The sequence below is a fragment of the Nyctereutes procyonoides genome, unplaced genomic scaffold, assembly GCF_905146905.1.
Source record: "Nyctereutes procyonoides isolate TBG_1078 unplaced genomic scaffold, NYPRO_anot_genome, whole genome shotgun sequence".
Taxonomy (NCBI): Eukaryota; Metazoa; Chordata; class Mammalia; order Carnivora; family Canidae; genus Nyctereutes; species Nyctereutes procyonoides.
Genome location: NW_026575041.1, coordinates 13,590,135 through 13,608,121, shown reverse-complemented (window position 1 = coordinate 13,608,121; position 17,987 = coordinate 13,590,135). Strand labels below are relative to the sequence as shown.

Sequence of the window (17,987 nt, the reverse complement as noted above, 5' to 3'; positions counted from 1 at the left end):
TGTACCAAGAATGCAGGGCACCCACAGGTGAGCAAGATCCAGTGCCTGCCTCCCCCGTTGGAGAGGAGCAGGAAGAAGATAACCAAAGCACGCACAGACAACATTGAAAGCGAGATAGCAGACAAATGAAATCAGACCACTCCCCTGCTTAAAGTCATTCACCAGTAGCTCTCACCAACAGGACATGGTCTGCTTCCCTCAGCAAGGCAGGCAGAGCTGCTCTTCCCGCATCTACCTCTTTAGCTTCATCTCTGCCTCACTGTCACACAACCCTTGCAACATATGACAGGCAACTGTATGCCTTTGCCTGCTTCTCTGCAGCCCTTCCTTCTGACCTCAGTATTTAACCTTGTATTGCCCTCCTCTCCCAGTGTTTGTAACCTATTCTAGCTGTTATTACACTAAATTGAAATTATTTACAAATTTGTCTCTTCAAAGGCAAGATGAGTGGTTATTCCTCTTTTGCATCCTCAGTGCCCACCCAGCAAAGGGACAGAGGAGACTATCAAAGCTTGGGTGAAAGCCAGAATCACACATAACACAGGGCGAGGATTCCTGAGCCAGGTTAGCAACCCAGCATCCAGTACTGAATGAGGTCCTTGGGATCAGCATTTACAAGTTTGAGAGAAGAAAGATAGGCAGACCTGGGCTACCCCCGTTGAACTGACAACATGAATGGGGTCGATGAGGAGAAAAGGCCTGAAGGTTTACCTCTTCCAGAAGTTTGCTTGGGTTGGCCCCATCATTGGTAACATTTTTTAAATGACCCTGATATAATACCTTCCAGCACCTTCCAGCAGCATACCGGCCCTCGTTGCACACCCATGGAGCGGCTCAGGCGACACACATCGCTCACAGCTTACCCGGGTATTACTGGATATTTTAAAGCACCACTTTAAAAACAACTTGTGAAGCATTTTTATCTATTTTACACGTTCGGAGCGGTTAAGCTCTGATCCCATCCTCTTCCTTGGCCTGCGTGGCGGCTAACTTCGGTCTCTGAGCAGAGGGGTTCCTTGCGCGCCAGGTCCTTGGGCTTTAGCACTCCTAACGCACAGTGGTCAAAACACAACCGCCGCACTCTGCTTGCACGGTAGAAAACGGTGTTTGGGGCAAGGTGCACTGGAGGAGGCCCGGGCGGGGAGGGCCAGGGCCGAGGGAGAAGAAGTACGAGGCGCGGAGAGAAGCGGGAGAAGGGCAGGGGAGCGGGCCGGGGAGCCCGGGGGCGGGGCGGAGAGCCCGGGGGCGGGGCGGAGAGCCCGGGGGGGCGGGGCGGGGCGGGGGCGGGGCGGGGCGGAGAGCCCGGGGGCGGGGCGGGGCGGGGCGCGGCGGGGCGCGCGGGGCCTCGCCATTGGTCGGCGCTCCCGGAGCCGCCCCTGCGCGCCCGCCCGCCCGCCGCCCGCCGCCCGCCGCCCGCGGGGGCCCTGCACACGCTGCCGGGCGCTGACAGCGGCGGGGCGACACCTGGGCCGCCCCGAGGGTGTGCGGGGCGCAGGAGGCGCGCGGGCCCGTGTCGGGAGGAAGGTAACGCGCCGCGCCAGGGGCTCGGGGCCTGCACCACCCCGCGGGGCCGCAGGCTCCGGGACGCGGGAGGCGGCGAGGCGCGCTCCCTGCCCGGCTGCTGCTACTCGAAGCCCCGCGGTTCTAGTCTCTGCCTCTGCCCGCCCGACGTGTCCTCTCGGCAACTCTCTCTCCCTCCTCGGGTCTCTGTTCCAGGAAGGAGGTGTTGGTGGGGACTGCTGCCTCGTGCGCGGAGTCCTCAACGGGGAGCCGCGTTTGGCATCCGGCGAGCGCCCTTAGGAGCCCGCTCCGCGGCCGGGGCGCGGGGCGGGGCGGGGGCGCGGGGTCCTCCCGGTTTGTCGCGTTTCCCGGGGCTTTCGAGGACGGACCCCGGGCTTTGGGCTGGCTGCAGAGTCACTCCCCGAGGCTGCTCAGGTGAAGTAAAGTGGGGCTTTAGGACCTCTCTACAGGTGGGCGCTTGGGAAGGCTGAGTCGGGGGCTGGTGATTTTTTTTTACTTGGAAAACTAGTTTGGTATTGACAGACAAGTTTATTTTGAAATTATCTTCCTACACCCGGACCTCGTCCCATCGTTAGTTCTAAGTCCTAGGAATGGGATTTATCATCTTCCAGTATGGAAAACCAACTGTTTGAGCAGCTAGGACAGAGATAGGGCTCTATCAGCTGTGTACAAAGTGGGCCTGTCTCTCCGCACGCATCCTGACTCCTCCCGCTTCCCTTTCCTCCCTCCGGCCCTTATAAATCCCCTTTGACTTTGAGGGCCTCCATTTTTCTGTCTGAATGGTAGTCCTCATTTTCATTTAATGCTGGTTTGTGACCAGCAGCCTCTGGAGCCCGGGCTCTGGATTTGAGATGGAAGTCTGCGTAAGAACAGACTGTGGATCTTACTGTTAGCTTCCTGACCCACACAGCCTGGCAGGGATGTGCAGAGGAAGCCCAGTGGGCTTCAGACAGACCGGCGTGGGGAGGTGGGATGGATTCAAACCGCTGTTCAGCTTCCTGTCCCCTTCTTGGCATTCATTCCCAGTGAGGGAATAGTGGCTCCAGCTATCAGTTGGATGAAGCAGCCAAACAGGATGATTGAAAGGAGTTGAAGACTTTGATGGAGGATTTCTGTGGAAGATCTCCAGGTGCTCCCACCCCTCCCTTCACCCCTGTAGTCCTTCTGTCTCTTAATGTGGTGTCTGGGTGAACTCAGATGCCAGGACCTGTCACGAGTGTTGGGGAAAGATGCGGGACAGTAGCAGTATTGACTGTCTTTATTGGGCACTTATGGGCCAGACATTCTTCTTTGCATATAATGTGTCTTTAGTTCTCACAAAGCCACATGAAGGAAGGTATACTGGCATTTTTCCCATTTTACAAATGAGAAACTGAGGCTCAGAAAGATTGCTTCCCTTAGTCACATAGCTAGTAAGCAACATAGCTGGGATTCAAAGGTAGGCTCTCTCATTCTAAAACCTGTGTTCTTTCCACATTGTTTGGTGCTCCTTGAATAAGGGCAAGTCAGAATCATAACAGTAAAAATGACTATTATTGAGTTCTCAGTAGGTGCCAGACATTATTCAAAGCATTTTAGAAGCATTTATGCCATTTATGGTGCAGGAGTTTTGGTCATTCTGGTGGGAATAAGTGACTGCCTTAGCCTCTCTAAAGGAGCAGTCCTGTTCCAGAACGCCTGCCTGATTCCCCCCCAGCTGCTAGTGAGTGAATGGGCAGGAGCCCTGTTTGCTTTATCCTAGAGGTGGTTTGAGGTCTAATGAAAGATTGATTGTCCACATCTGATCCGTTAGACCTGACCGTTGCCTTGTGAATGATCCCACTGTCCCCTAAGAGGCCTTTCTCAAGCTTTGCTCAATAAACATTTGTGGAATGAATGAATTAGCACCTTGTGCAGAGTGGTCTGCTGTTCTGCAGAAATGGGGCAGCCCGGGCCCCACCATCCTCAGAACCCAGGATGCCAGGCCTCCCCTCTGGGCAAGGGAGGTAGAGTGAACTATGCCCCTATGGGCTTCCAGATTTGCCTGGTAATATGTTTTCTGCCACCTGTTTTATAAAGAATTTTAAAAGTTACAGTAGATGAAGAAATTTTGATTTTTTTTTTTTTTAAACAGGAAACGAGACTTAGTCTCTTTCAAAAAGAAGGGTAAATAAGATGGTACTGTTTGCCTTACGGCTTCCCAAACTTCTTCATAGAAGAATCTCCAGTAATGAAAGTGACAAGCCCTTCTAGGTGTTGGAATATAGTTCAGATTGACCCCAGCAAGTGTGAAAATTAAGAATTTGTGATTTTTTTCACGTGATTTCATATATTGAATATGATTTCAATATATAAAACAAGCTTTTCCCCACAAGATTTGTGTAAAATTGGTGTCCTGGCATATTGTTTTATAGTCTTGAGGGCTGAGAGTATCCAAATGGGGAAGTAAGGCAAAGGTTCTGGTCCGGGCGCTTTAGGGTATTATTTACATTTTTCATGCACTTAGTTTACAGTAACAGAGCTTTATAACTCTTTGTGGAGATAACCCCTTTCCTATTTATCAGAATGAAGAATTTGTTTTAAAAATAAAAATCTTTATTGTTTGATTCCCCCACCCAGCTTTATTAAGATATAATTGGAATATAATTGTCTAAGTCCATGATGATTTCGTACTTGTATGTATTGCTATTTTTTTGTAATGAGAATATTTAAGAATTACTCTCTTAGCAACCTTCAAATATATAATACAGCATTGTTAACTATAGTCACCATATTGTCTATTGGATCCTTAGAACTCAAGTCACCTTATAATTGGAAGTTTGTACCCTTTGACCAACATCTTCCCATTTCTCCCATTCCGTGGTTTCTGGCAACCGCCATTGTACTCCCTATTTCTGTGAGTTCAGTTTTTTAGATTACAAGTGAGATCATGATTGTTTTCTTATTACCAAAACTATATATGTATTCATTGTAGAAAAAGACAAAATACAGATTAGCGTTAATAATACATCCATACTCAGAAATAACTAATGCAAAATTTGGGGGATAGCTTTCCAGATCTTTTTCTCTGTGTCTATATGAGTAAGTTGAAAAAAAAAAAATCAGCTGCCTGGCTCAGTTGGAAGAGCATGTGACTTTTGATCTTTGAGTAATGAGTTCGAGCCCCACATTGGATGTGGAGATTGCTAAGAAAAACTGAAAAAGAATCTCAGCTAAGCTGAAAAAATGAACAAATGAATACAATCCTTTTGATTGAATTATTGTCAGAGCTAAGAGCCATCTCAGATTATTTTTGAAAGAATGCAGAGAATAAATTATGAATAATTAAAATCATTATAAAGGTTAATCCTGTTTGTGAACTCCAAAGTCTATCCCACCCCATAATTAATTCCCTGGTGTCATGTAGTTTCCAGCAGTGGGAAGTACCTGCCATAAGGCTGTTGCCGGCATTCCAGAATCAAGGTGTTTCTTGTGAAATAACTCAGGTGTCTTAAATGTCTCAAAAGTAACAGAAAAGGTAGCTCTTCAGTGTTGAAGTGCAAAATGTGAGAAGAAAGTTGTAAAGCTAAATTGCACAGAGAGGAGCCTTAAATAAGATCATTGCTTCTGCATTGCATTTTATTACCTGTGTGACCTTGGGCAAGACTAGTAGCTTCTCTGAACTGGTTTTCCCTTCCTTAAATTGGGGATAATGACACCTACTCTATCTTCCCAACCAGAGTTGCTATTAAGGACCAAGTGTCAGGTGTGATTGTTACTTGAATTGCATGCAAGTGTGTATGCTATTTTAAAAAGATGTTTAAATGTAGAAGGATCAAAAGTATTGTAGGCCTTTGTAAAATGCTGGAATCTAAGTCATGGGCTTAACATTTTAGCAGGACTTAATTACAATGCAAATGTTTTACTATATTTCTACTCTACATTTTCTTCAAAGAATATGATTCTTTGATGGCTAGCATCTCGATCTTCATCACAATTCTGAAGAAAAGGACAGAAAATAGTCCCACTTTACAGAATAAATATAGGCTTGCCATTCAAGAGAGCTGTTTGTTGGCTCAGAGAGTCCTAGTGTCCCAGTGCTGTCTCCAGTTGCCTTAAGTGAGGCAGAGGTGCACAAGGAAGAAACAGTGAGAGTAACTTTGGAAAGGCAGTATGCCTGTAGGGGTGTGGCTGAACACCAGAAGCCACTGCCTCAAGGGCTGCTCCCAGCCATGCACTCAGCTCCTGGCAGTTCTGGAACGGGCCCTCCATTGGGTGGCAGGTGTCTCAGCTTCTGATCTTGCCCCAAAGACAAGCGGTATAATCTTAGTCATATCCTCTCCTTGAGCCTTAGTTTCTTTATAAAGTGAGGGAGTAGGACCAGAGGAGGTACCTTAGAGTCTTAAAAATCTATGTTCTAGTTGTGGTGCCCTTTAGGGTTCTAGTTTTTGGTGCCCTTTAGGATTTTCTAAGGGTCTCCCCAGCTGATTACTCTCATGCAGAACTCAGATCCATAGATCTTTGAGAGGAGAATTGTTTCTGCTCATCTATTTGTTACTGTTAATCTAGAACCTCCTTAGATATACATATATATATATATATATGTATATTTTTTTTTTTTGAGGAAGAACTGCTTTCGGTAACTTTTGGGAAGGTTGGAAGTATAGTAAAAGCAGGTTATTAATGGCAATAAGGCTATGTGTGTCACTACATACTGGATACTTGGTATTATGCTTATGCTATGACTTTTGCAGAATGTGGGAGAAGCACACTCTTGGATGGCTCAGAACTCCAGTAGAGGAAGAAACAGGAAGGAAGGTATGGGTGGGGGGAGGAAGAGAGAGACAGGAGGGAGAGGCACAGGAGAGAGCAAAGAGTACCAGGTGTGGTTGGAGTATGATAAAGATGAAAAGACCAGTTTGGGAAAAGACTGAGGCCCTCACCTCACCCCCACAGATTAGGACTGTCTGGTTTAATTCTGCGTCTACATTGCCTAACACTCAGTGGGAACTTAGGTATTTTTAATGAATTAATAAGTGATTCTTCTGAAATGACATTTTTGCTGAAATATAGTATAATGACCTTCAGGTGGTTGCAGTGATGTCTTTATATATATGAAATGTTTACTTACAACCTATGAAAACACTTTCCTGTGCATTATCCTGCATAATAATGATAGAGACTTTTTTAAAAGGCCAGAATAAAAGCATTCCCCCCCCCCTTTTTTTAAGATTTTATTTATTCATGAGAGACACGGAGAGAGGCAGAGACATAGGCAGAAGGGGAAGCAGGCCCCCTGCAGGGACCCTGATACCGAACTCAATCCCAGGACCCTGGGATCACAACCTGAGCCAAAGGCAGATGCTCAACCACTGAACCACCCAGGCACCCCTAAAAGCATTTCCTAATGCTATGCTTTTGAAATGCTTCAACAACCACTATTAAAAATGGATTTGGTTTATTACTTCTAGATAAATCTTTCTGTACAAGCACCAAGAAATATTTGAGGCATGGAAGTCTAAGACCTAGTAAACAGTTCCACAAATTTGCATTCCAAGTCAGAGAGAGAAGGATAGGCACTGCATTGCTTAGCTTCTGGATGACTAGACTTTTCTTTTTCCCTTGCAGAAGCATTGTTTTATCCTAAGTCTTGACAGAACTGATGCCATCAGCTTCTGATTAGACAGATGTGTTTTGTGCCACCATTACTCACAGCCACAGGCGCCTGGGATCTCCTGCCACTGGCTGAGTCAGCTGATTAAAACATAGGGCTGCAAGGCTGAGGGCAGGGGCTGGATACCGGGCCAGGCCAAACCAAGCAGCTCAGTCAGATCTGTGCCTCAGACACTCCCACCCCTTCCACCAGCAGGTCTGCATTGAGAGAGAGACTGAACTATGGCATGTTAGATTCATTAGGGAAGATTCTTTACCCCTGCTTGTTTTAGACTAGTCATTTGACTTTAGAAGTAAGGGGGTCTGGGTTTCCAGTTTAATTCTTTGATACTTGTTAGAGTGGATTCTAGGGTTTGACTTTTATCATCTTGGCACATACTTATGGTGTATATCCGGAGATCTTTGCTACCCCAAGTCTGCAACTATCACCATGGCATGTCATTTCTTTAGTGTGTCTAAAATGGGAATGATCATACCTGCCTCACAGAGTTGCTCTGAGGATTAAATAGGATCACATTTAATCAATGAAACTAGCAAAAAAAGGATTGAGATTCTGTTGCTGGGTGGTTGGCCAAAGACTTACCAGCCAAGGACTTACCACCTCATACCTATCTGGCACCATTTTTTATTTAACTACAGTTTCTATGTGACATGTATTCAAGGTGCCTTATGAATAATTGAGACCACAGGCGTTCAGGGGCAAATGCTATGGATCTACTGCATTGATAGCACCTGGGGATAGTAATTGGTTAGAATTCATCTTCCTCAGTTATTTCAAAAGTATTTCTGTCTGATATGGTAAGTCCTTTGCTGGTAATAAAACAATTTGATTATGTCTGATTGCTTCAGATTGCTTTTTAAAATCCTGTGAAGCAAGTAAATGATGATGATGATATCTGACCTTTATTGAACAGTTACTATGTACTAGGCACTGTTCTAAACACTGTACCTACATCCATTATTGATACTATTTTGAGTACTATTATTTTTCCCATTTGATAATGATGAAATTAAGGTACAGATAAGTTAAATAAATTACCCAAGATGACATAGCTAATAAGAGGAGGAACAGAGATTTGAACCCAGGCAGTCTGACTCTAGAGCCCATGCTTTGAATCACTAGAGGATAATATTTCCAAGCAAAAATGTCACTTTCATTTGTCTATAAAATATGAGAAAGTCACATCCACCACAGAATGTCTGTCTGTACCCTAATAGCATTTCACTCTATCGTTCACGGAAGGAAGAAGCTGAAAACAGTTCTAGATGCAGAATGAGGATGTATAGCTTGGCAGATGTTCTGACCATACAAGATAATATTTATTTGAAAATGATCATGTTGCACAAAATTCAGGAAATTTTATACCTTACGGCAACAATTTAAGTATTGCAGAAAATAACTGGGGGTGAGACTGGATTACAAAGAGCTGAGTCAGCAACTTAACACCCCATTTCAATATCAATACTGGGCTGTAATATAGTAACTGAAAGGTTCTGTCTTGGGAAGTAAAGTAGTAGCTCTGTTTATATTAGGCAAATCACATCATTTATGGTCTCTTGCTTAGAAGAGCAAAATTGTGTCTTTTCTATTCCTTTCAGGGATGTTATGAACAATAACAGGAGCATGGTGATAAACAGAATGCCTACTATCTATTGAGTATATGCTATGTGTCAGTCCCTTGCTAGGACATTGCTCATCTAATTGGAAGGACAACTCTCTGAAGGAGATGATAATTACCCGTTTTACCTATGAGGAAATGGAAGCAGGGAAGTTAAGTATATTGCCCAAGGTCAACAGTTAGTGAATGACAAAACAAACATTTGAACTCTGGTTACTTACCTTGACTCAAAAGCCTGTGCTCTGTCTCCTAGCAAGTACAACCTCTTTCAGGGGGGTTCTTTAGAGGAAGGATGTTGAATCTATGTTTACCAAATCCTGTGTTAAAGCATATTCCTTGGCACAAGGCTCGTAACAGATTATTATATTCAAAACTGGGGCTTGGGATCCCTGGGTGGCGCAGCAGTTTAGCGCCTGCCTTTGGCCCAGGGCGCAATCCTGGAGACCCGGAATCGAATCCCACGTTGGGCTCCCGGTGCGTGGAGCCTGCTTCTCCCTCTGCCTCTCTCTCTGCCCCCCCCTCTCTCTGTGACTATCATAAATAAATAAAAATTAAAAAAAAAAAAACTGGGGCTTTTCTAGAAAACCTGAAACATTTCTGTTACCATAGAAATAGTAATGATGGACTTGATGGTCTTTCAGGAGAAAAATCCAGGGATCCCTGGGTGGTGCAGCGGTTTAGCGCCTGCCTTTGGCCCAGGGCGCGATCCTGGAGACCCAGGATCGAATCCCACATTGGGCTCCCCGTGCATGGAGCCTGCTTCTCCCTCTGCCTATGTTTCTGCCTCTCTCTCTCTCTCTCTCTGTGACTATCATAAATAAATAAAAATAAAAAAAAAACTTTAAAAAACAAAACAAAACAAAAAAAACAAAAGGAGAAAAATCCAGTTTTCCCAACATACCATGACCTAGGGAGTCAGGCACGTACTTGGCAGTTAAGAAGCAGATCAGCCTGAGAACAGAATAACTGAAATATGATCTAGAGAACTGGCAAATAATTATTTCTTAATGCTTAATTTCTGGAAGACCCCAATTACATTTTATTTTGGGGTATTACAACCTGATAAATGAGAAGGGATATATGAAGAACTTGAAGAGAAACAAGTTGGTCTTCATATTGTACATGTTGTAGAGATTTATTAAAGAATTCTTTGTGCCAATTACCCTACTTAGACCACTTAAATATGATGCTTTTTTACTCTGACATAATGCACACGTAGATGGGTTTTGGAATAGCATCATACCACCTTTCTGCAAATATCCTTGTATCCTTGCTAGAATCCTTGGAATACATTGCTATCTGATGATTAGTAACAGATGGTTGTAAGGTACAGTCATAGGCAGAAAAGTCAGAAGCCAGAATTTTGTGAAGCACAATGGATGGCAAGGTGATAGGGTCAGTTGGTTTAGCATCTGCCTTTTGGTGAGTGGGCAGGCTATAACACAGGTGTTTCTGGATTGTGTCCATGGGCAAGTGTGAGTCTGGAAGTGCATGTTATCAATAGAGGCCACTGTAATGGAATCAACTTAGTTGCAGAGTCCGACTGTAGTTGAATTTAAACCTTGGATCCATTTATTAAGTGTGTAGTTGAACAAGTAACTTAGCCTCTCTGAATCTGAGTTTTCTTTCTTGAAAAATTGCATCTGTCTTACATCTCTCATAAAGTGGCTGTAAGGAATAAGATAATATATTAAAGTGCCTAACATTATGTCTTGCACAGGGTTGCTGTTCAGTGTCCGTTCCCTTCCCTCTCTCTTTTCTTCTAGAATGCATCTGTTGGCTCGTGAGAGTTCCTATGGTACAAGCTTTGCCATTATCCAACTGTATTTCATCAAATCACTTAATTTTACAGATGCTTTAGTTTCTACCTATAGAAAATGAGCTGATGATATTTGCCCCACTCTTTTCATAGGATTTTTATCTAATCATTAAATTGACAAGCAGATTCTGAGGATTAAAAAAAGAACAAGAAAATGCCCGTAATAAGGGCAACAATGGTAAAGAGTACTTAGAGTTCAGTGTAACTGTTCTAGTGGAAATACATACAGCTCATTGTGAGATTGCAGAGAGCACTGTCTGGGAATGTTGGAAGGTGACAAATGAGATGGAACCCTAACCTAGTAGGAGTTTGCTAGATTGAGAAGAGGATGGGATAGAAAGAAGGGTTCAAGTACTTTCATGTACAGTGGCATGGGGGCAGGAAGGGCCTGGGGTACCAAGGAAGAGACCATGGTGTTGGCATATAGGGCAGAAGAGCTGTGGCTGGAGGTGCTGCTCATGTGGTGGGCTGACACCCAATGGTAAAACCAGGCCAAAAACTTGCCCTTTACCTTGCGGGCTGCAAAGAACTAATTGGAGGTGTATCAATCTTGTGAGGGAAGAAACTGGATTTCTCTTTAGAACAAACAGCCTAAATTATGGAAATGATTAGCATTGCCCAAGTTATAAAAGAGGGATTTGATTGAAGGCACATTTCTTTGGATTTATGGATATAGATAAAATATTTTAAAGCTTTTTGTAAAAGGTACCTGTAGAGATGGGGCTGCCTTTTAATTGAAGACTTCTACAGGAAGATACATATGTGTAGGAAAATAGTGACTCCGTATACTGATTTATGGACTGGACCAAAAGGATAAATATGCCCTGCTTTGGAGCTAAGGATATTAACCATTTTTTAGTAAAGGACAGGGTATGCTTTTGGCAAATGATTGAGGCTTAGATCCAGAAAAATATTAATACCTTTTTTTCCTCTATCTCCAGAATTGAGTTTAAGATTCCAGGAGTAAGTTGACACCCAGTGCATGCTGAATTTGGGTGGTGATTTGTTGAATATCTTGTGCTTAGCATGTGCTGCTGTGGTTAGCAGTCCCTGAATTTCCTCAGGAGATGAGCAAGGAGGCTTGGGCCACAAAACTATCATTTATGGGCAAATTGCAAGAAACTGGGTGACTTTTTTCCTTAAGTAGTCAGGGTCAAACACAAGTATACACAAGTATGTTTGTGTGTTTCTAGGTTTGTGTTTATGTCTTCCTTAGTGTTGTCTACTTAATCCAGACCAGAGGGAAAACCTGATATATACCCACAGTTCCTCAGGGAGAGCCACTGGGGAGATTCACTTTGGTTACTAGAGATACCTAGATGTAGAGAACTAGCTTTCCCAAATGATCTGGGTAGTGGCTGGGAGCCAAGGTTGTGAGATGTGGCTCCACCTGCCAAATTCTCCTGGGATAGATGTGACCCTACCATGGCACTGATCATCAGTGTTTGCTTGGTGTGTGAGAAAGCGAGGATGGAGTGGATGTGCTTACTTCTTTGATAGCCTTTCCTCAGGATCACTCTGGAGCAGTCAAGAACTGAAAGCCAGTCTTGGCCTGCCATATGACCTTCAAAGAACAATATGCAATCTGAAACTCCTGAAGGCATCTCACCTGGGAGTTTTAGAGTATGAGATCTTTGAATCTGTCTTCTTCCATGCCACGCCAGGTGCTTCTCACTGGGTCAGTCGAGCCTAGGCTAAGTCCTTTGGTAGATCCAGGTTGGGTCTCTTCCCTTTGAGACCAAAGGCACAAGGACTGATAAACTGTGGATGGGAGTGGTCAGGTCTCTGAACGGTTTCACTATTTCTGGTTACAGTGAGCAAGTGTTTTAAGTGTTTTATTTAGTTTAATATTTAAATACAGTATGATTAGTTGATTTTTGTTTTAGATTACTATTACATAATAAACATTTTTTGATAAAAGGGGAAGCATATTGTAGTGGAAAGAATATCAGGTTTGGAGACAAGTTCATTCGATAAACATTTACTGTTTATTATATGCCAGAAATTGTTTTAGGCTCAGAAATCAGTGGGGAAGACAGACCTCTGTAATTACCATGCAATATGATGTTAATAGACATGAGCTCAGAGGAAGGAGGTGGGGTAGTGAGGGGAATGATGATCAACTGCCTAGGGCTTCCTAGAAGAGGTAGCACTTGAGACTGAAGGATGGATAGGTATCAGAAAGTTAGGAAGGGTGGAAAATTGTGTGGTGGGCACAATTTTATGTTCAAAGCAAGACTGGAAAGAGCTGAGGCCAGAGAGGAGGGCAGTTGGCTGATTGTGGAGAGCTTTGTGCCACTTATTAAGGAGGCTGGATTATTTTAAGATCTTGCCTTGTGTTCTGTTCTGTGTGAAAATTAGGCAAGTATTTCTTCTCCGAGTCTCAGTGCCCTCATTAGTAATAAGAGATGTTAATAATTACCTGGCTTTACTTCATGGAATTAAATAAGACTCAAATGAGATAGTAATAGCTCATAATTATTGAATACTTACACAAATTAGCTCATTTAATCCTCACCACAACTTTATGCACTAGGTACTTTTGTTAAGCCCATTTTACAGATGAGAAAACACAGAGATTAAGTGATGTCTGAGATCATAAAGCTAGTAAATGTTAGTGCCCAGATTTGAACTGAAGTAGCATGTTTAAAGAGAACTTCTCAGTGTGTGTGCATATATGTGTTTACAGTGCTAACTCTGTGAAGCTCAAGAGCCAAGTTCTGTTGGCTTGAGGCAAAAGAAATGCATAGCTGTGGATTTATCATGTATAGTATTTGGCTTCTCCAAAATGCCTATTACCAATGGGTCTGTGTGTCTAGGGAAAAATATTGTGCTTGCTGGTGGATATCTGACCAGTAAACTTCTAACAGTGGAGAGGATGACTTTTCCTCAGGAGGAACATTTGTGACCTGCACAAGATTAATTCTGAAGTGAAATGGACCATCTGCCTCTGACAGGGAGGTTTTTCTGTTGACACATCTGTTACTAAAAATGGAGGCTCTACCATTTTCAAACTAGTGTCCCATTGGAAGGGCCTTGGCAGTTCTGCACTTCGTTTCCTCCTTCATTCTGCCGTTCTCCATTGTGGCTGGCTGAGGGAGCTCGCTGCTTTGCACAGTCATCCCTGTCCTTTTGGATTGTGAAGAACTCATTTGTCTCATTTGAGCGTCTCCTCATTTCTGTCCGCTGAAAGAGAAGGGGCGTCAGCCATTCCTATCACTGTAGTCAGTGCCACTGTTATTCAGATACCACGTCTCTGCAACCTCTTCTTTTGAAGGATGGGTACCCTCTTTCTACTACTTTCTTTACTCTTTTTACTACCCTCTCCAGCCTCTAGGACTTCATCTCACCTTCTTTTCCCAGTGACAAGAGGCCTTGGTTCACAGAGTTCTTTGTGGAACATTTTTCTGTCCTGCCCTGTCTTTGATTGGCAAAGGTCACTGGTGACAAGCCAGTTACCAAGTCTAGTGCCCTTTTCTCTGCCCGACTCTGCCTCAACTCCTTGCAGCAGCTGCCTAGGCTGACAGCTCCCTCTTTCCTGAAATGCTTCCCCAGCTTTGGAACACACTACTGTTTTGTTTTTTCCAACCTGACTGCTCTTTCTCTCTTCACTTAAGTACAATATCATCTGCTTTCTTCTCTGTGCTTTTTCACTGCATTCTCCCCCTTGCTGAGTTTAGCCACCTGCACTTGAGACTCCATGCTGCCAACAGCCATGTTTCCAGCTCCAGCCACAGCCTCTCTCCTGAGCACTGATTCCTCATCTCTGTTAGAGTTCTAGACATGTCCACTGAATTTCCTGCCACGCTATTAGTTTTTACCTTTAACCCACCTGGTTTTCTAGGCATTCTTGCTATGGTGCACAAACACCTCAATTAATTTTAAGAATTTTGAATCTTGGGCAACCCAGGTGGCTCAGCGGTTTAGCGCCACCTTCAGCCCAGGGTGTGATCCTGGAGACCTACGATTGGGTCCCACCTCAGGCTCCCTGCATGGAATGGAGCCTGCTTCTCCGCCTGTGTCTGTGCCCCTCTCTCTGTGTGTGTGTCTCTCATGAATAAATAAAATCAATTCAGAATTCAAAAATCAATTCAAAAATTCAAAAAATTTTTTGAATCTTGTTTAATTCATACCTTTCTCAAGGCATGTTGTTACTGCTTCCTTCCCAATGTTATTCCCAAATGATATTTATATTTCACCTCTTCTGCTACTTCTAGCCTTCTTTAGCTGCTGTGAAGTTTACTGTGAAGGTCTTGGCCCTTTGGCTTATAGCCACCCGGGGGTGGCTCAGTAATTGAGCGTCTGCCTTCTGCTCAGAGCAGAGATCCCAGGGTCCTGGTATCAAGTCCCGCATCAGGCTCCCCATGGAGAGCCTGCTTCTCCCTCTGCCTATGCCTCTGCCTCTCAGTGTGTCTCTCATGAATAAATAAATAAAAATCTTTTTTAAAAAATTAAATAAAGTAGTATGATTGAAAAAGTAAAAACACATACACATGTATGCACACTTCCCATCACCTACCACATAAAGGACAATCTCAGTCTGACACTTGAGACCTTCATTGATCTGATACTAGCCTCTGATTTATTGATCGATTGATTTTATTTATTTGGAGAGAGCAAGAGAGCATGTGAGCAGAGGGAGGAGCAGGGGAGAGAGGGAGAATCCACACCTGGTGTAGAGCTCACAGCACTGCAATCATGACCTAAACCAAACTAAGTGGGATGCTTAATGAGCCACCCGGGCACCCTGGCTGGTTTTTAATTCTTCTATTACCTCTTTCCACGAGCCCTGTCTTCTATTCAAATCATATTCCCCTTTCCCTCTAGCGGCCTCTGTACTGTGTTCATGCAGCTTCTTTGCCTGGAGTGATACTTTTATTCCCCTTGTTGAGCTATTATTCCTAGCTTGTCACTCTCAAATCCTACCTGTCCTTAAAACAGCAGCTCTAAAAAAACAAAAAAAAAAAACAAAAAAACCAAAACAAAACAAAAAACAAAACTGCAGCTCTATGGCAATTCTTACCTTAATCTTTGTTCATCGCAGCAGGAAGTCTTCTCTCCCTTCTCTCTCTGGCCCAGTTCATGTCTTTTATGGCCATCATCGCATACTAACTTGTACTATCACTCTTTCTGTACTCCTCTTATCTTCCCTATTGGTCTGAAAGTTCTTAAAGGACGGGACTAGAGGACTTGTTATTTCCTTATTGCCTGGGGCACAGCAGGCTGACAGTAAAAATATGCTGAATGAATATATTTTGAAGCCCTGAATTACATTCACTGTGTGTGTGTGTGTTTTGTTTTTTTTAAGGATTTCAATATATCAGTTGGCCCTGAGAATTTAGTGGTCGGTGGGCAGGTATTAATTAGATGTTTGGATTTTTGTTCCCTTGTATGCAGGAAAGAATTCACACAGCAAGCCTGAGACTGCTTATCCTTAGAAAGACCTCCTTGCCAGGTTGCTCTTTTATTGGTGTCTGGGAACTTGGATTTCGGAAGGGTTCACACCACCCTAAATGATCAGAGTGGCTCGCCGTACCTAACTGGTTTGTGCAAACAGTGCAGTTTAGCTGAGCACCTGCTTTCCTCCTGGGAGTCTGGAATTTGGTTATGTGCCAGGCAGAGAGTGTCTACCTGACCAGGTTCCAATAAAAATCCTGGCCACCGAATCTCTATTGAGATCCCTGGTTGGTAACATTTCACACATGGTGTCAGAACTTGCTGCGTGACCCGGATGACTCTTCTGGAAGAGGACTCTTTGAAGGTTAGGTTTGGTTTTCCCCAGTCTTCATTTACCCCATCTACCTTTTTTCTTTGCTGATTATGCTTTGTATCCTTTCAGATTAATAAATCCTAGCTCTGAGTATGGTTGTATGCTGCCTTATGAGTCCTTACTTAGTAAAGCATTAAAACCTGGGCCTGGTCTTGGGGATGCCCTCAACACACTATGAAATTGTTACAGGATTTGTGTCCCCCCAGTGTCTGGGTTCGTGGTCGTGCCACTTCAGAGACTGAAGAGGTAGACTAGATGAAGAGTGGTGGGCAGCAAAGCAAAGTTTATTGGGCAAGAATATAAAGCTCCCGGAGAGGGGCCTGAGTAGGTTGCTCCTGGGGTTTCTAAGTTTAGGGGTTTTTATGAGCTCTTTTGCAGAACTTTCTTAAACAGGGTGTGCTGAGTCTTGCCATTCAGGGCTTTGGTCACATAGCCGTCTACCTATTAGGTTAATGCCCACGTGCTGGTGGTTTTTTTGTTTTGGTTTAGGGTTTGTTTTTTGTTTTTTTTTCTAACATCTGGGGGCTTAGGTCTTAACTGCCCCTTGCCTGTGATATTGACCAGTGTTTTGTGGTTGTCTTATTTTGGACATTTTGCACAAGGCATTTCTGCAAAGGCTGCAAAACAGAATGTCAGTGCAGTCCTGTCTCAGCTGCAAAACAGGATGTCAGTGCTGTTTTATTTCAGCTGTCCTGACTCTGTATTTTCTTGTTGGGGACCCTGGCCCAGACTACTTGTCCAGTTAACTCCTAACAAAATGCCACAGATGCAGAGGCAATCCTTCTTTCCTTCCTCCTTCCCTCCCTCTCTTTTCGCCAAGACTTGAGAGATAGGAGAGCTCAGAGAGAGGTTATTGGTTTTTATATAAGAGGACCGCAGTTCTTAAGATTGTATGTACATGGTCTTGTATATGGTGCTCTGCAGAATAAAGCTGAAGGCTTCTTGATTGCCCATTATAAAATTTCAGTGAGAAGGAGCTATTGGAGAATATTTGGTTGGATTTTTTTGATAATGTCTCAAATACTGTCAGAGTCTTAAAAATATCGGTTATCAGAACTGGGCTCTTAGAAAAACTAGGGGGAATATTTACCTGGGATCCATTCTTATTATTCTTCTAAATCCAGAGTTGAGTTCTGTGGGACATTTTTCCTGCCTGAAAATATAGAGTGAGCAGAGCATCCATCGTATTGGATTTCTGTTGTGTCAAGACATCAGCTAGGTGTGTGGTATGAATCATTTCCTTTAATCATCACAAAGACCCTCAAAGGCAGGAATTTTAAGCTGTATGTTATAGATAAGGAAATGAAACTTAGGGAAGTTAATATTTTCTCAGAGTCACACAGCTGTGAAGTAGCCCTGGAGCTCAAGCCCAGGTCTGACTCCCAAAGCAGTGCTTTTTTGTTTTTGTTTTTACCTCTTTGGCCTGAACACGTGGTGTGACTTCATAAAATAATAATTAATCATCATATCACTTTTACAAGTGGCTAAATCTAATCTGGGCCTCCATTAATGTTAAGTTTTGAAAAGTGTTAGCTTCTGGTACCCGGCCAGAAGTTTTATAGGAGTGCATGCTCTGTACACGTGTGTGCCTTTCCCAGTTCTGGGATCTCCCAGTGTGGCACTTGCA

At 43.7% G+C, this 17,987-nt stretch overlaps 1 protein-coding gene across 10 annotated transcripts in view; it reads left to right on the top strand.

Moving 5' to 3' along the window:
- Positions 1-1,423: 1,423 nt before the first annotated feature.
- SYTL2 (synaptotagmin like 2) overlaps positions 1,424-17,987 on the top strand; it is a 119,332-nt gene continuing 102,768 nt past the window's right edge. For 3 of the 10 annotated variants that reach the window (XM_055320325.1, XM_055320324.1, XM_055320319.1), the window contains exon 1: positions 1,543-1,935. The gene's annotated coding sequence lies outside the window, so the exon portion shown is untranslated. The other 7 variants (XM_055320328.1, XM_055320326.1, XM_055320320.1 and 4 more) reach the window with 6 other exon arrangements.